Source organism: Heloderma suspectum, chromosome 5 (genome assembly GCF_057233095.1).
Source record: "Heloderma suspectum isolate Gila_16-S chromosome 5, 16-S_ref, whole genome shotgun sequence".
In the NCBI taxonomy this organism is placed as follows: Eukaryota; Metazoa; Chordata; class Lepidosauria; order Squamata; family Helodermatidae; genus Heloderma; species Heloderma suspectum.
Genome location: NC_139462.1, coordinates 171490667 through 171510341, shown reverse-complemented (window position 1 = coordinate 171510341; position 19675 = coordinate 171490667). Strand labels below are relative to the sequence as shown.

At 41.3% G+C, this 19675-nt stretch overlaps 1 protein-coding gene across 1 annotated transcript in view; it reads right to left on the bottom strand.

Moving 5' to 3' along the window:
* Positions 1–14406, bottom strand: part of THRB (thyroid hormone receptor beta) — a 103461-nt gene extending 89055 nt beyond the window's left edge. Inside the window, exon 1 of the mRNA XM_084860430.1 lies at positions 14275–14406. The gene's annotated coding sequence lies outside the window, so the exon portion shown is untranslated. The remainder of the gene's footprint in view (positions 1–14274) is intronic.
* Between the last annotated feature and the right edge of the window lie 5269 nt (positions 14407–19675).

Below are 19675 nucleotides of genomic sequence, written 5' to 3'. Positions count from 1 at the left end.
GAAAAAGAATCTCACTATCACAATCTATTGTGACTTGTGCCCTACTTCTCTGAATGGTGAAAGGTTCCAAGGGTGCAGTGTTTCCTCGGGTTTGGTTTCCTTTAGAAGGAAGACTCACTGGAGACTTGTGTGTTACTGTATTAGATTTACATGTATTTACAAATACACAGATTGTGCACAGGTGAAGGAACACAGCTTAAACACTCCAACAACAGACCCAGTGTTCCACAGCAGATCATCCTAGGAGGCAGACCCAAAAAGATCCTTTCCAGAGTTCAAAGCTGTCTCTGACTCTATTTGACCATATCTGCAGTTATTCTTCTGTTCCCTTTCACAGACACATACCATGCTCCCCTATCCCTTCTCTGATTGTTTTTCCTCCTATTCAGAATATGCCAGAGTGGTCTTGTATCAAGATGCAATCTTCTAGCAATCGAGGCACACCACCTGAATATCCGGAGCTACAGACACTCCTTTGTCAAGCCCAAGACTCTAACCGGTATTGCCTTAAGACAGACTTCTCCAACTTGGTGCCCTGCAGATATGTTAGAATACAACTCCCATCATTCCTGTGACTGGATTATGGAAGCTGTAGTCCAACTCATCTAGATGGCATCAGGTTGAGGAAGGCTGATGTAAGGCAAAGCCTCAATGATAGTCAGATTCACAATAATCAGATGGCAAATCCTTAACAATATTTTACTGCAGCAGTTTAAACCAGGTTAACTATTTTCAAGGGAACAAAAAATAAAAGGTGTTTCTCTTAATTATAAATTACAGTGCAATCCTATGCCTGTTTACACATATGGAAGTCCCACTTTATTGATTGGGGCATATTCCCAGGTAAGTAAGTGTGCATAGGATTGTAGCTTCAATGCTGAAATACTTCAAATTATATACAGCAGGTAACTAGAATTTTTTCACCAAGTACAGGTCAATAATCAAATACAATTCCTTCTGCCCGCATTTAGGGCTGAGTTTATTTGTACTTTGAAATCAGATAACCTGCTTTTTGTTGTTGTTGTTCTGTTGTGTTTGCTTCACTGCACTTAAGTTGCTTAAATAGTGGCCTGGATACAAAAAATCTTGAGCCACAGCGGTCTTGAGCTTCAAGGGCTTTAGACTTGTTCCCCTCACTAGCCAACTCTATTCCATTTGGCGAACTGCTTTTAAAACTGAGAGGCTGTTAATGCTGGGCCAAATACCACTTTCGCCGAGCCATTTGTGCACTATCACAGGGACTCATTTCTAGCTATTTCCATTGGTGGGTGTCTTGGTGTTACAGACAAGGTGGCAGGGAGTTTCTTTTCTTTTTCATAGAAAAGCTTTGCTGCTACTTCAAGTGGGATCAGATCAGATGGTGCCAGTTCAAGTGCTACTTCAAGTGGCACCATCAGCAGCCTGGTGGTGTTCCTTCCTGATTGGCAATAAAATGGCCCCAGGGGAATGACATTACATTTGGACTATTTTTGTGGAAGAAAGGAGTGTAATCCCTCCAACTGTAATGGTAAGCCCAACCCGCTGAACATTATTCCTAGATTTCAGGGCTGTTTTCACACCATCCCTTGAAATCAGTGAAAATCCATGGGCCAAATACTTTGGCACAAGTTTAGAGGCTGTCAAAGCTTGTGACGTAGCATCGAAGTCAGTAAAGCTTTCTGAGAGTCCCTGGTTGGTCAGCAAATGGTTAATTCCCTTTATTGCCTGAAATGGGAGGATATTTTTCAACTCCCGAACATAAATTAAAATTCTAATTTAGAAAAAAAAAACATTTTTAAGAGCTTCTTAATAATGATTTGCACTGCAACATGTGTACACACACACACACACACATATATATACACACACACATTACAGTTCTCTCTGGAATGATGAAACGTTATTTGCAATACATCAAGAATTTTGGCACAGTAGAAACAAGGTGGCAAAAGATGGTATGCATTACTAACATTCACGCCCTCTTTTACAATTTAACTTTCTGCATGTTCAGACATGAGATACGTAAAACATAGCGTTATACCAGCCAAACAGAATTTAAAAGCATGTAACAACATAAAGGGTTGGGGGAAGAAGCCAATTTCAGTTAAGAACAAGGTAGTTTTTCTCTGCAGCACTGATTATTTAGATTATAATAAGAGTAATTCACCAAACATTAGTCTACTAACAAATACAAAAATAAAAGTGCACTAAGGCCATATTTCAAGTTAGATTATTTTTGCCTGTTTAAATGTTTACATAGTTTACTATATTCTGTTATCTAAAATGAACTAAGTTTACACATAGGTAAATACGTAAATATTAAGGTGGGGGAGGTAAAAGTTGAATTAACAAAGCAATCACATATCTACCTTTCTAAATGTATTTACATATTAAATTTGCCATTTGCTTCCCTCTTTCTTTTGGGAAAAAATGTTCTAATAATAATTCTACATGGTGAAAAACTCTGTTGTACAACCAAAGACCTATCGGCCATAGAGAAAGACCTTTAAAAATGAACGATCAGAGACATTTGATAGGCAAAGAGACACCACAAAAGATAGTAGTAATGAAACAGAAATCAAAACCCCAATCATTAATGCTTTTACTTTAGATGGAAGTCTGCCTGCACAGCAAAACAAAATAAAATTCTGGTCAGAATTTTCATATGCCTGAGAGATAAGCTGCCTCTTTTCAGTTAATCTCTCTCTCTCTGAAGTTCAGGCAGCAGCCTGTGAGAGTTCTATGCAAAATCGGACTACTTTAAAAAAAACTATTTACTCATGGAACAGACATGTGGCACAATCCAGCCACTGATCCAAAATTGGTCTGTCTCTCTGTCTTTCTATATTTATGGGTTGAACAAATACAGGGCATTATCCAGACAAAAAAGTGGGAATCTTAATCATCAGTCCAGTTAATCTTCATATAATACCTCACAGGTCAGCTCTTGCAATAGAGCTGCCCTGTGATCTTACTTCAGGATACACAAAATACTTATGGGAACATTCAGCATAGTTTTTCTTTAGGTGTTTAGTATCATCAGAGGAAAAATGATGAGTGAGTGCTTTGACACATTGCTGCACTTAGTGTCAGACATCATCTTCTTCTGTTTGTTCTGTATTATTTATGCTATATACTGGATGCCTTTCATCCCAGGCAGATTCTGTTGCTTCAGAATGGTGCCTACTTTCCCCAGTTTAAGCTGACATTATGCTGGCAAAAACTACATAACTATTTTTTGTTGTTGTCCACAACTATTTTAAGAGTTTTACAATGACTTTTATTGTCTTACCCTAACTCCTTTTTATTATCTTTAACAAGGTGCCATAACTCTCAGCTCATGTAGCATGTCAAACATACTGTAGATATTTTTTCACAAAATCACAGAGCAAATAAGGATGTCTTATACATCACACACACCCCATTCCATCCCAAGCCAGATGAATTTATACAGTCTAGACTACATCACACCAAAAAGCAGAGAGCAGGTGCACCACATAAAGGTTTCCCCACAAAACAGCTTCATTTGACTCAAGCTAATACCCCACTCAGTGCTAAAGGTGGGAGAAAAGGGCAAGTCAGATGGTTAGACCAGACTCAATTATGTCTGCCTGAAAAGAAGTGGGATGGTTAGAGGGAGGCAATTTACAAAACAAAACAAAAATGGTAGCTGATTGCATTCATACAAGTTTTGCCCTAAGGGACAAGAAAAAGAAGAAAAACTGGATCATACATTTATTCAGATCTGAGGTTTTGTTTGCTTCCAGAACTATTCTGAGAAAAGCTATTTCATAATATTACTCCATTAGTAGATTAAAACATCTTTTGATTTCTGGTTTAAATGGGTTGTAGCTAATTAGTAGCCATTCTTTCTTACACCCATGGTCTCTTTGAACACAAATGTAAAAACTGTAAGGTCAAAAAATTTAGAAGGCCTGAGTGACTTGGCCTTTCTCATTTATCTCCCACCCCATCAAAAATTCAAAAAGCTAGTACGAACAGAATCCAGTAGTACCTGCAAACTGAAATAGAGTGAATAGAGTGAATAGAGTAGAGGAATAACTCACCATAATAATTGTGTTTTTGTTAAAGCAGTCTTGACGTTCCCCTCAAATCCTTATCATGCAAGAACCCATATTTCTTTTTCCAACTCTTAACTCAGTCCTCTCCTCTTCCTTTATAGGATGCAGGGGAAAGGAGGTTAAAAGCTAGACAGTTGCTCATAATAGGTCAGACTTTTAAAACACTGCCTCTAAAGAGAAAAAAACCCTAACAAAACTGGAGAAAACAGAGATAGAGAAATACTGAAGTGCTTTCAGCATGGTGCTGTTAACCATTTTTCTTCCAGTTATAGGCATATCACATATTTCTCTTCATTTCTTAAACTCCGCCTTTTATTTACTACAGTTTGGATGAAACTCTATAGCTCTCTCCTACGCCAGTGCAGTTGTATGAAGGTGAATATAAAAATGGCAGTTATGACACAGTTGTGTAACAAGATGTTAGCTTTAAAACATTCACCACACGTCCCCTGTCTCTAGAGCAGCCTTGCCCAGCTTGGTACCCTCCACCAAGAAGGGTTGGAGGAGGCTAATCTAGAGCATCAGTGAGAAAACATGGTCAGCAAAGGCCAGCTTGCAAATAAATAAATAAATAAATAAATAAATAAATAAATAAATATCAACTAAGAACAGAATTAAGAAACATCACTGACATAGGCAGCCCTCGCAAGAGGGATGCGGGGGAGGTATTCATCTTTAGTACTGTCATTCCATAGCTGCTTGGAGATCTAGAAGACAGGCAACTGAGTTCTGTCTTTGGTTGTCCCTTTTTAAAAATCTCATTCATTTTCTTATGTCTTTTGGTTCTCTGGGTTTCTGAATGAAAGGATGAGCTCCAAGAGTTTAAGACCACTGGAACAAGCAATCTGATGACACAAATGTGTTATGGCTACTCCTAAAAGGTGACAGATTCAGATTGTCACATTTCCTGCCTCCTAGTATTCTCAGTAATAGGTATATTGAGAATACTAGAAGGCAGATTTTTTTTTAAAAAAGTAATTCTGCAGAATTGATAAGCGAACAGTTATAATACAGATGGTAATAGTCAAAAATTAGATAGAGGAGGGGAGTAAAATGACAACAACAACAAACACAGTGTCCACATGTGGTCAGATGCTGAGGCAGGCAAATACCTTAGACACATAGGCAGGCCAGCTGAAAACCAGTAGTCTAGCAGTAGTCAGCCGGTGGCACTGAACTAGACCTCTGATATCACAGCATTCTGGGCTGTTTTGCAAATATCCCTGTCTCAAGACCCATCCATGCCTGGAGCCTGCTGAGACCTCGTCTGAAGAGGAGGAGCAGGACTTTACAGCAGGCCCCAAGGGGACTCAACATCCCCAAGGGATACAACTGCCCTCAATGGGACCCTCCATCCAAGTTCTAGAGCCTCTACCATTACCCCCAAGACCAGTGGAGCGGAGGCAATGGCAGTCCCATGCTGAAGCCCAGCACCAAAGATGACAGCCTGAAACCTCTCTCTCAGCTTTCCTCAAGAGGAGGGAAGCACTAATGCATGCTCCAGCTCAGGGGCTTACTGAGTTCCAGGAAAAGATGGATCTCCCAGGTCTGCTATAAAACCCCTCAGTCTCTGCCTGTTGTTACTGCTGGTGCTTTGCAAACCCAGCTCTAACTTCCTCTAGACAGCTCCCCTGCTAGTTTTAGCTCCCAGCCCATACCCCACTCAATTGCTGCCAACCTGCTCAGGATTGGCAGAAGCAGATGCCGAGCTGGAATGGTTCACAGTTCTCTTCTTCAAGCAGCAGGCCCAGTGGTTCAGGGAGCCAATGCCTGATCCAACCACAGGTTTCCAGTGCAAGCCCTGTGAACTCTGGGACAAGGTGGCAAATGTTAGACCCTGGACTAAATGAGAAAAAGAAAACGAAAGAAGTACTCTGAGCATGTGTAGTTTTGCATTTTAAACTAACTTAAATCATACCACTGACCAGCCTGACTCTTAGGGAATCTCTACATGAGGCTTTTATCATGCACTTGTGATTGGTCATTCACAGAAGTTTATGGGTCCTTTACACGATGTCGCCAACTTCCAGGGCCTCTCCCATGCTTTATAACCTTTATCCCATTTTTTTTTTTAAGATCGGGGAAAGTCCAGGGTTTTTTTTAAAGCACAATAATAGCTGCATGTACTTCTGGAATTCTGCTATACCACAGCACCATCTAGTGGCTGTATAATGAAACACACAGAACTTGCAGAAGAAGGAAATCCCTGGGGAAAAAGCACGTGTAAAGGAACCGATCTTAATCCTGCAAAGAATCTGGAAGCAGAAGCCCCGGTAACGGTGCAGGATAAAACCCTGGTGTAGAAGAGCTTCCAGAATAACAGGAAGGTTGCTTCTGCTGTCCTGATGCTAAACACATTTACTTGGGAATACGCACCATTTTTGTTGTAAACAATAATATATTTTTAAAAGTAAAAAAAAAAAAAACCTAAAGTGAGCATACAAACCCATGTACATGCCAGGCCAGCCACCCCCTGACTATAAAATCTTTTTTAAAATAAGAAAGAAGAAAGGATGCTGCAGCAAGTAGTGTCAGCCCTGGTGGGGCCTGGCATGCCCATGCTAGCCTAGGTGCTGTCCTGGGCCTGTTTGCCCTTGTTCTCATTACTTGCCCCTCTGTGGGTAGTCATGGGGGGGGTGCTAGGCTGTGGGACCTGGACTTTGACCCCAAGGTCCAGTCCTAGCTGCTCTGTTGGTGACACATACTGTGTTCCTAATATTTACAGAACACCATACATATCTCCCCTTCCCCCCACACACACTTCCATACAACACGGTCTCAGCAGAAGAGGTGACAACAACAGCATGATGAAAGCTCGCCCTCAGTCAGTAGGATCTTCAGTTTTCCACGCTAGTGAACACAAGCTATCAACTATATTTATCCTTCTGTTTACCAAGGGCTTGCATATTCAACCACACTCACATATTTTCTGACTCACTCACTCAAGTTTTCACATGAATTTAATAATCTAAAATTGAGAGAAGCGAGCAGCAGCTTCTTTCTAAAGTAGGAGCCAGGCTCTCGATCAAAGTACACAGGTGGCTTGTAGTTCTTAAAATCCTGAACAGGAGATTGGAAGAGGAAAAACCTGGCTCCTAAACCTACTCCTAAACCTGGCTTTTCATGATTAACTCCAAATTTCTCTTTTGACCATGATCTTATTTTATTCCATTTTAAGAACTATGATTTGTTACTGCTGGACATAGTGATTTTCAAATAGCACACTGCTATTTGATAGCACACATAAATAGCACACATACCATTTCTACAGTATGCAATGATTTATTATTTCTTAAGAGTTTGCTTATTTTATGGCATAATGTAGTAACATTATGGAAGCCATTCTGCAATTAAGGAAAAAGCAGTTGTTACATATGCTAAGGAAGCCTCATGACATGAGCCAGAAAAACTAACAGAACACTGTGACAGATATGAAATACTCAGGTCCACAGAATATCTGCCTTATAGAATAATTATTCTCTGGGGTTGATCTCGAAACCATCTGGGCTACCGTCAAAATTCTTTACTATTCTTTACTGCTTGCTATGGTCAAAATTCATCTGACTTCCATATTTGTTTTGAAGGACTATCCCTCATCACGCAGAGACATTTTACTTTCCCCACCTTGCTTTCTGAAGATTTTACTGCTACATGTTTGTACTTGTTGTTGTTCAGTTATTCAGTCGTGTCCGACTCTTCGTGACCCCATGGACCATAGCACGCCAGGCCTTCCTGTGCTCCGCTCTCTCCCGGAGTGTGCTCAAGTTCATACATGTTTGTACACACCCATGTAAATGCACAAGGATGGTAGGGACACAATCCAATGCATGTTTAGACAGAAAAAAGTCCTACAACTCCTAGCATTCCAGTTGGGGCATGCTGGGAGTCTTAGGACTATTTTCTGCCCTATGACACCTTGCAGTGCACAGCCTCCCATTTCAAATGCTGGCGAGGCTTAGTTTGAATGGTTGATAACAGGGGGACAGACAATTTTGAGTTTTTTCCAGCACATCTTTAACTTAAAGAATAAACATACTTGTTGGAATCTATTCTGTAGCAAGCTGTTACCAGGTGTTGGCCAACAGAAAAAGCCACCATAGAAAGAAGAATAAATTGTACCTAGTTTCCTAACTGCAGTTAAAGCAAGGGTACGTGGCAATATAGTTTTTAAGACACCATGATTATTTTATTCTCAGCAATTCAGAATATGCAAGCAAGAATTTGTGTTCCTTTTTTCTCCTCTTGCTATGCAAGTCCCAAAGCTCAAATCAGAGCAGGAACGAACGCTTATGAGTTCTTAGCTTGCTTGCTTTTTTTAAATGGTACTATGGAGGGTCTTTTATACAACGATGTCAGATGATTCTGTCCTGATCCTGATTGTGTTAGCAAGTCTGAAGCTCATTGACCAATTTTGAAATGTCCAAACAGCGTTTGGACACCAATGTTGAATGCCAAAACAATTCAGAGAATAGAGTTGAACAAAAAGTTTAAACCTTTTAAATGATCTTCCAGAGCTCTCAGGAGAAAAAGAGAAGAAACTAAGGAGACTCAAGGAAGACATGGAAATAAGCCCTTGAAACTTGGAGTTTCAAAACAGGATAGTTCAGGGCCAGCTTGGAAGGCTGGCAACCATTCAAACTGCTGGCGCTGAGATACTGCATTTTAAGGAATTTATTTTTTACATGCGTTTAAAAATAAAAGCGTCAATCACCAAAGCACATTATTCTGTAGAATTGGACTTTGTACTTATGAGAGACTTGGCAAACATTTCATTTCAATATCAACACTTGAGCAAAAATGGATCCATTGACTACACAACCATCAACTGCTGAAAGTATTTAACAGCATAGGACTGCTTAGCACACACAGAAGGTCGGTGCAGATGCGATCATACATAATCACTCAAGCCTTAACCTACCTTCCCTGTCTTCTGTGTCTTCTCAAGTTGAAAATGATATAAACCATCAAAAATGAAAGGAATTTTATATATTTTTAAAACTCAACCATTTTTCATAAATACATGACAGTAAAATATAGGCTAGGATAATCAAAGTAGATCTTTTTAAAAGAAAAAAAAAACTAACCATGAAGAGTCCTGGAGAACGCTTTGTAAATGCGGCCCACCACACAAAGGCGTATTTAACTTGAGTTATGTAGCCACTCTTTATGACTGGTGAGCTATTTGTGTACAATGGCTTAGCATATGGATCAGCTGATTTTCATTATGTAGCCACCAGCCTCTCTTTATGAGCCCACTTCACACATTATCTCAGTGAAGGGCTTTACACACCAAGAAAGGCTTGCCCACGCCAACATCCATGTATTAAAATGTGGACACTTGCATAAGGAAAGTCTTTGTGCATAGAACTCTACATGCATAGCCTCCACACAGTCTCAAACTCTGTGTGATTGGAACTCCAAATTGAGTGGAAACTTATAAACATGCATTTCTCCAATGCAGACATTGGGTGGATGGGGCTGGGAAGCTGTGTGGTATTGGGGGTGAGACCACAGGCACAATACTGCTGCCCCTTCTACACATGGACACCACTTCACCCTCATAATATATGAAGAGAACTATGGCAATGTGATGAAAATCTTACATAAGATTAATTACACCATCTTTCTTGCAGTCCTTCTCATTTTCAACAGAGCCCCGTGGCACCTTAAAGACTAACGAAATTATTCTGTCATAAGCTTTTGTGGACTATAGCCCATTTTATTAGATGCATGGAGTGTTATCGAGTTTCAGGTATATATACACAGTACATATATTGGGGAGTGGGGAGGGGGAGAGAATGGTAAACTATTAAGTCAGAAGGAAATTAATGCAGAAAGTAACAGTCACAATAATAATAGAAGTCACTCATGGTACAGTTGCTGTTAACCCAAAATTCTGGCACTTCATATATAAGCCAATTAATACATGCAGCATAATAAAAACCCTTTACCTTGATTCAAACCTCTGATGATAGAATTGAACCTACTGATTAATTTAATTCAGCAGTCTCTCCCTCTAATCTCCCTTCGAAGTTCCTTTGCTCCACAATGTCCACTTTAAGATCTGTGATAGATTGTCCTGGGAGGCTGAAGTGTTCTCCCACTGGTTTCTGAATATTGCCCTTTCAGGTATCATATTTGTGTCAATGTATTCTTTTCTGTGGAGACTGGCCTGTTTGCCCTAAGTATAATGCAGAAGAGGAGTGCTGACAGGAGATGGCATATATCACATTGGAAGCAAGTGAACGATCCCCCAATGTTGGGAATGACATTATTCAGTCTTGTAATAGTGTTTCCAGAGTAAATATGGGGACAGAACTGGCATCTAGGATTGCTGCAGGGTCTGGTCCCTGTGTCTGCATCCTTTTTATGTGGGCTGTTGTTGCTAGTGAGTAACCATTTTAGGTTGGGGGACTGTCTATAAGCAAGTACAGGCCTACTACCCAAGGCCTATGTCACTGTCCAGGACAGGGTATAGATCAATGATGATTAATTTAGGGAGCAATCCTATGGCCACTAGTCAGTGGCTAGACAGCCATAGGATATGTCAGTTTCCAGGGACTGACCTCCCCGCCCCACTGCACTGCCTCACAGGCAGCTCAGGACAGCCCCGCGCCCTGAAGAGCACGGAGCAGCAAAAACGGGGTGTTCCTGGGGGCACTGAAGGAGGAAATGCTGGTATAACACATCCTATGTGTCATCAGGCAGCCGCTTCCCCCGCTCCGCTTCCCTGCTGCTAGACAGCCGAAATCAGCTGTCTAGCCACAAATTCAGGGCAGCTGAAGCATGGAGGGCACGATCCCCTCCGCGCTTCTCCTACCCTGCATTGGATAGGTGGTTACCTCTGAGTTTGGAGGCGGGCGCCTATCCCGATAGGATTGCACCCGTAATTCATGTTGGAGTGGTTTCACTGGTAAATGTAGGTGATAACAAGTGATTTTCTGTTACTTTCTCAGCTGGGTCTGTCCTGTAGTAGATTGCCTGGATACCAGTCTGGCCTTATCACTCTTGTTTTTTCACTTCATTGGGCGGGTACTGTAGTCTGAGGAATGCCTGATGTAGATCCTTAAGTTGTGAGTCTGTCTGACAAATCTAAATGGATACAATTATATTGCAGGGTTTAGCAGCAGATAATGGTGATGTTTTCTGAGTAGAAGCTGAAAGCATGAAAGTATACTTCTGATATAAGGTAGTGCTTATATGTCCATTATGTAATTGTACAGTTGTGTCCAGAAAGTAAAGATGTTGCATGTACTGGTCAAGGCTTGGACTGATGGCGGGGTGAAAGTTATTGAAGTTGTGGTAGAATTTCATCAGGGCCTCCTGTCCATGAGTCCAGATGAAGATTCATCAATGAATCTCAGCAAGAGAAGAGGCTTTTTCATTTTCTAGAGAATTACCTTCCCTTTGTCCTACAACCGTTGGAGGCACTTTTGGAAGTAACACAAAAGAGGGTGATCTTGGTGGCTGCTCCTGGGCTCTGGAGCTCCCTGACAAGGGAGACAGGCTAAGTCCACCTTAGTTGTCCTTCTACTGGCGGGCAAAGCTGTTTTTATTCATACAGGCATTTGGCTTTTAAGCTGTTTGCTGAACATGTGGGTGCTGTTTATTTCTTTTCTACTGATGTGTTTCAAACTGATTTGCTTTTATGTTTTAGCTATAATTTTGTATTTAATCTTCTGTTTTTGTGTTGCAATGCACCTTGAGCACTATTTGTTGGGGAAAGTCAGGATATAAATTTCATTAATAAATAATCCTCTCCTCGTTGCCAGCCCTACCACTAGACAGGGTGAGGCAGCCACCGCAGGCAACTGACTTTGGGTGACATGAAAGGACATCAAAAATTATTTTTTATTGTTGTTGTTGATTATTAGTTTTACTGCCATTGAAGGGAAGAGGTATTTTTGGCATTTTCTGCCTTATGTGCCAAACTTACTCGGCTGGCTTTGATGTGCCCCTTGATTTGCCAGAGGTGGGGAAAGACCAATTTGCTGCTTCACCTCAGGTAGCAAACTGTCTTGGGCCAGCCCTGCCTCTCTTGCAGTGTAGACAGATGCTCTCAAGGCTAAAGCACACTGCACATCCTGTAGATCAGGGGTGGAGAATGAATGTATGACCCTGCAGATGTTGTTGAACTGCAACTCCCATCAACCCTAGCTATCATAGCCAATAGAGCTGAGATGACAGAAACTGCAATCCAACAACATCTGGAGGGCCACATATTCCCCATCCTTGCCGTAGATGGTATGTGTATCAGAGTGAACCTGAGTGAACCTGAAATGGTGTTGCTTGCTACTTCCATGACTGAACAGTAAAGTGCAGTGCATAGAATAAAGCATTAGGTTTGGATACAAGAGATCCATGCTCAAGTTCCTGTTCATCCACATGAATTGGAAGATCTTGGCCACTATGTCTATGCTTGGTTGTGAGGATGTATGATCAAAACTGTAGTTAACTTTCTTCATCAACATGGTTTTGTAAAAATTATTAAAAACATGTTTTCTTTAATTTATGAAGGATTTAAAACAAAAACACAGAGAAATTGTCAACCAATGAAGGACATCTTTGTGAAAGCATTGCCTGGCTGACACCCCACTATTCATATCCCAAATGTTTTACATTTACACCAAAGTCTGTGGAAGTTTTACCTTGAAATTTTACTATGAGAGAAAGAGACAAGGAGGATCTGGCACAATAAGGCTGTCCTCTTTTCAAACATTCACTTCTTCTCCCAGAAACCTCATCTTAATGGGACTCCCATATTTTATTCATCCCATGTTTCATTTATAAATATGCAATATCATCATCTCAGTTTGTCAACTGTTCACTTTAAAATTTCATAGATTGCTGCTGCTGTGGCTGCCATGAGAATATGATATTTCCAATTGCGAAAAGTGTATGGTTTAATCCAATGCCTCTCTTTTAACAGAAAATCATAATAGAAAATACCCTTGCTGGACTTTAGTTATGTACCGTTCTAATTCTAAACCAGTCTCTTGGGCTGCCATCCCATGCACAGTTACCTAGGATTTATTTCCTTTATCTATGGGGATTTTCTGAAATTTACTGGACTCAAACAGAGCATTCTAGCCCTGTTTAAGCAGTCTCTTCGCATGTAAGCTCTACACGAGTGGAGGGGGAACAGGGACGAGCATGCTAGCCCCAGCCCCCTCCCTCGCTGTTCTCACCACCCTCTATGCTAAGCCCAGGCCAGGAATCTCATGCCATCAGTGCCTGCATACACCTTCAGTTGGCCTGAGAGAACTCTGTTTTTGTTAACACTTGTTTGTCTTAGTATTTTCAAACTGCAAATCTCCTGGGCAGAAAGGCAATATATAAGTGGATTAAATGAATAAATACATGGGGAAGGTGACTATCTGCAGAGGAGACGCTCCTCTGTCCATGAAGGTTCTCCCCAAGATTTCAAAATCCTGGAAAATCAGGTTTCTAATGTTTAGGGAAGAACTCTTGGACACGATGGTCTTATAGGCCCCTTCCAACCCTGCTATTCTATGAACTCTCATAGATAGAGGAAGCTATCCTCTGCAGAAAGTCACCCTCCATGTGTAGAGGATTATGAAAATGGTGAGGGAGGGGAAGTGGAGCTAGAATGATCATTCCTGCTCCCCTTCTTCACAGGTAGAGCTTACACATGAGAAGAACACATGAATAGGGCTTCTAACACAGTTGCTGCTAGGCCGGGGCTCTCCTCCAGAACAGAGATTCTAGATCTGGCAGCTGGATTTTTGGCCATGAAATCTGACACTAACATCTTGCTAGGAATGGTCTCAGAGATCTCTTGCTAGGTTCACTGCTGACTTGTTTTCACTGAGAAAGTTTGTCTTACCTACTCCCACGGCCCCAATATTCACATACACAGAGCCCAGCATGATAGACAACGGTTTACAGGACAGGTAGCAAGCACCAAGCAAAGGTCTTTCCCAACCAACACACAAACACACCAGTATTCCCTGCACTTTTCTTTTTAGAAATTAAAAACTGTTCAACTCCCTCGAAAGTTTACTACACACATTTAAAAACAGTCTCTCCCATCAAAAAACAAAAACTTCTCCCCCCACAAAAGTTCAAAATGTTCTCCCTTGCCCAAAAACATTAAATGAAGAGCTGTTCCTCAAAGCAGCTTTTCCTCTGTCTGTACAGAATGTCACAGTAAAATAAAACAAAAACCCTGTTCTCCTGCTCCCCTCCTCACCTGAGTGTAGCTGCAGCAGCAAGAATTCTTCCTAGTAGCAATCAAAAGCAAAAGTAAGGCAGCCGCCACCCACTCCTTAGCCTAAGCCACACCACACCCATACACCCAGCCCAAGCATCAGCATACTAGCTCATTGGCCAGAGGACAGAAGCCCCTCCCACTCTGCTGAGTTCCGGATTGGTCAGTGGATTCCTTCCATTGACCAGGTACCTCTGTTGTTTGTCCTGAACCTATTGCTTTTTTTAAATTGGTGATGCCCTCTTCCCAAGAAGATCCTCCTATAACTTTAAGGGGGGGGGGGGATAGGATGCTGTGTGCATTTGTATTTGCCTGCTGAGTTCCACATATCTAAGACTTACGAGACTAAGGAGGAGGCTGAACACCCCCTGGACTGAAAATAAGTAAGGCGGCAAGCAGGAGGAGGTCTGAGCCTGGTGGGGCAGTGCCTCATTTGCCCTAATGGACCAGTGTCCATGGCTTTCCATTGGTTCTACACAGCATGAAGTGTAGACTAACAGTGCAATTCTATGCATGTTTACTTGGAGTGGAAGTAAGTCCCAATGTGTTCAATGTAGCTTTATGCCAGGAAAGCATGCATAGGACTGAGTCTAAGTTTGGAGTCTCCAGCATGGTGCCCACCAACCTCCCCGCTTCTTCTGATTTTAATGTTATTCCTTAAGGCTTTATTTCCTTTTAATTTAACTATGAGGTTGCCATGCTGCAAAGTGAAGTGCTGCCCTCAAGCCTAATTTTTATTTAGATTCAACAGAGTTGTTTTGTGTTTTGGAATTCAAACTCCACCTTTGCCTTGTACATAGGTTCTTGGGAAAGTTCCTTTATTTTTGGTCTCACCAGTTTGCCTTCTGGGAAATGACTATTTTCTTACCAGATATCCCTACCATGGCAGCCATTTTATGAATGAGTAAGCCCATCCCATGGCAGCTATTTTGTGACAGCACCCACAACAGTCCCAAATTTATAAATGTGCCCACTGACTGAAAAAATTTGGGGACACCTGTCTAAGGAATATTCTTGGAAGACTCTTTATTGAAAGGCAGTGCTCGTTTGGGGTATGGTGTAAGCTTTCTTCAGATCTACACAATCAAGGGACTTAACAGGGTATCTGTATGGAGAAAGTGGGGAGAGTTTTTAAAGTAGTCATCTGGGTCTATTTAAATATTCTAATTAAAAGGGATTGCAGATTATGTAAAGAAGCCAGTTGTATGTCATAATCCTCAGTACAAATTAGTCATTAGGGAACTGTGCTCTTTTGGCAGAACAACACTAAAAGAGTTGCATCTTTCCAGAACAGTCTTGTATTATTTTGGATTAATCTTCTTAAAAAAAAAAAAAGCTTTGGCTTCTATTCCGAACAAAGAGCAAGTATCCAGTGCTATCTCTTGTCCATGCCAAAGTATAAGAGAGAAGTTTTGAAACACTCACCAGTTAAGTTCATCAAAAGATGCAACTTGACTGACAGAAAATAACAGGCAAAACCGCCTTCATGTAAATCACAAGCGTCACTTGGATGGTCTCCAGAAAACAATTATTGCTTGAGACAAAACCAAGCGCTACCATTGGTGGAATACTTTTCTGCTAAAATCTGCAGTGACAGACAAAGTCAGACAACTGAAGTTTTTCTCAGAATAACAGACCTCTGTGAAACAACACTAAAACTGACAAGTAGTCTGGTGCCATAGGAGGCTATTAATCAGGGGCATTGCTAAGTTCTTAAAAGATCCGGGGCACAGGCCCATAACACAAATTTGCATCTATCTATCTATCTATCTTTCTTTCTTTCTTTCTTTCTTTCTTTCTTTCTTTCTTTATAATATATCCAAGTCTAAGTGCACCTCTAGTGACGCGTGCATGTGGTGTGCTTGCGTGTGTGTATAGATTACATACATACATACAAAGTGTACACTGACCCCCCACCCCACTTCAACTCAGACCCCGATTCAGCATTTTGGAAAACATCCCGCTTCTGCTCAGGCCAATTTGTAGTTGGACCATTTCAGCTTAGCACCAAACCTGAGTCACGGTTTGGAAAAATGAGTCTTTATGCTTCCTGTTGACTACCATTGCAAATTAAAAAAACAAACACCTGTAACTTTTTTCTCTTGGTGAGAACTAGATGATAATTTCAGGCATTGTAGCCCCCTAGAAGGGGATTACACCTGCCCAGTGTCAGAAAAATAGTTGCAGAGTTATATTTTGATTTTCCTTTAAAGGGGACTGCCAATAAAATTTTTATTACTTGGAAGAATTGGATAGACATTTCAGGATTCATTGCCCCATCAGAGAAGATCATGTCTCCAAATTTCAGAATGATAGCCACAAGGATTTTTGTGGAAGGGTGGCCTTGATATTTTGAGGTCTCCTAAAGAGGACATACTTATCTCCTTAATTTCCTTGTGGACCATTGTTCTGAAAATTACAGACAGCCTATAGTTGTCCCTAAGTAAGAAACCAGCAAAGTTTCAGAAGGATAAGTGCAACAGTTCATGTGGAAGGGGAGTTCTCCAGTTTGGGGGAGGGAGTGATTTGCTTTCCCTTCACCCCTTCCCCAATAGTTTTTGGGTAAATTTGTATGAAAATGCATAGGTCATTAGAGGTGTCTCCCAGGCAAGAAACCTGCAAAGTTTCTGAAGGATATACATACATGCAAATTTAAAATGACTAGAATTTATTTACATTTCACCAATATTAGCAGCAGGGAAACATGGGTGGGAAGGTGCTATTGCACTCATGTTCTACTTGTGGGTTTCCCATGGACATCTGAATGGCCCCTGTGTGAACAGAATGCTGGACTAGATGGACGTTGGTCTGATGCAGCATGGCTCTTCTTATGTTCTTAAATAGAGTGCCTCTGAGCATATGCAGAATGTTTTTCTTTCACCACTGAGCACTTACATTCTCCCCCTACCAATTCTATTCCCCTCCATGCAACCATCCCTCCTCATCCTACCATCCTCCAGCAACTCTTCATAAAAACAGATGTCTTGTTTTGTGCAATTCTTCTCTACCTCCTCCTTGTTATGCACAAGCTCTCATTGTATCTTCCTCCCCATAACTTCATTTGTGCCAAGACTTCACCAGGATTCAGCCAATGAGTCTGTTTTCAAAACTAGGGCTAAGTTATGGAGAAACTCTGAGCATGCACTAAATGCCTTTCCCTCACCACTGAAGCTAGAGTTCATGCAAAAAAACACCCCAAACCCACAAATGACAAAACATGCATAGGACTGAGCTGAAAGGGTAGACAATTCATTAGATGGCATTGGGTAGGCACTGTATTAAGCCTACAATACCATGCTCACAACTCAGGACTTATTTCTGAGTAAACATGCAGAACATCAAGGTGCAAACGTCCCTGCAAAAGTAACTCGTGCTGGAATCCTATGCACACTTTCCTGAAGGTAAACCTCATTAAACATAATGGGGCTTCTGAGTAGGCATACATAGGCTTGTATAAATGAACAGCATTTATCTCCCCTCCACTTAAAAAACAAACCAAAACCTCCTATTTTTATTAAAGCTTTCTGATCATAGGAACATAGGAACATGCCTTATACTGAGTCAGACCCTGGGTCCATCTAGCGTAGTATTGTTGACACTGACCGGCAGCAGCGGCTCTCCAAGGTTTCTTTCCTAGCCATACCTGGAAATACCTGTGGATTGAACCCGGGACCTTCTGCATGCCAAGCATGTGGTCTGCCACTGAGCTACAGCCCTTCCTATTGCTGTATAATGGCAACTGACAAACAAAACAGCCCCAGATTTGTTTCCCTGAAACCATGTGAGCCCACTCTTCTCAAAGACTTGAGTGAGGAGGAGAAAACCCATCCCTCTTGTCTGTTTGTATAAAGTCAAATACAGTTCAGAATTTCTCTTGCCCACCGAAGAGAATTCTCTTTAAGAATTCCTCAAGATATGCTCTGGGTGGAATAAAGAAGAGAAAGAAAGAACAGGATAGTGGAGGGAAGAAGAAAAGAATGGTGACTGGAAATGTGGGGTGGGTGGGTAGAGAGACTTCCCTAAGCCATGTGGCTCCTTTCAGAGAGGTAGTACTTCAGAGGAATTTAGGAGGCTGTGGAGAGTTTGTAAGGATTGCATGAACTTTATGAGATGAGGTGGCTGAGGGCTTTTTCTAGCTTTTTTTTAAAACTGTAGAACCTGTTTAAAAGCTTTAGCAGTTCCTTGGTCATGATGCCACACAGTCCTAACCATCCTTTTGAAATAATTTGAGTCCTACAGCTATTTAGGAGAAATTAAAGTGGAGGGGGAGAAACAAGTTTGCAGAGGCTGATTGGATCCTTTGCTGTACTGAAGCTACTAAACTTCTGCAGAAGCTAAAGTTTCCACTTTGGGGCAGTAAAATCAGGTCCTGTGTGAAATACCAGTATTTCACATGAAGCTCTTTCTCCCTTCCTTCTCCCTCTTCAAAATTTCATTGCAAGCAAGCTCCCAACAGTGGGCATGTAACAGCAGAAAAGTAGGGGGAGAGAGGTTTTTTGCACCTCAAAAAAAAACCTACACCAGAGATTAGGGATAGTGACCTCCTAATGGTCACCTTAAATACCTTCTGATTACGATTTCTAATCCCCTGTGTAGCTTGGCAGTTTTTACTTTTTGTTTTAGTCTTTGAGAAAAGGAAACTTTATGCATGGCTAGCACAAAAGCCACTTGACCTAACTGTCTGAAATTTGGCAGGTTCAGTCAGCTCCATAGGGGCTGCCAGGTCCCCAAATTCCATGCACTTATGTGGAAGCATACAAAAAATATAGCTCTTTGCTTTGACAGATTTTCTTGAAAATAGCAAATTTTACCTGTGACTAGCACAAAAGCCACTGGACCTAACTGCCTGAAAATGGGCAGGTTCAATCAGCTCCATGGGGGCCACCAGGTTCCCAAATTTCATGCACTTATGTGGAAGCACACAAAAAATATAGCTCTTTGCTTTGACAGATTTTCGTGAAAATAGCAAATTTTACCTGTGACTAGCACAAAAGCCACTGGACCTAACTGCCTGAAAATGGGCAGGTTCAATCAGCTCCATGGGGGCCACCAGGTTCCCAAATTTCATGCACTTATGTGGAAGCACACAAAAAATATAGCTCTTTGCTTTGACAGATTTTCGTGAAAATAGCAAATTTTACCTGTGACTAGCACAAAAGCCACTGCACCTAACTGCCTGAAAATGGGCAGGCTCAATCAGCTCTATGGGGGCTATCAGATCTCCAAATGTCATGTAATTATCATATAAAAGAAAAAATTTATGGCCATTTCTGTTTTCCAATACAAGTCAATGGGAAAATATTAAAAAATGGCAATTAGGACAGCTCAAAAGATCCGGGGCACAGTTCGAAAGATCCTGTGCACAGGTGGGCCCTCTCCTAAT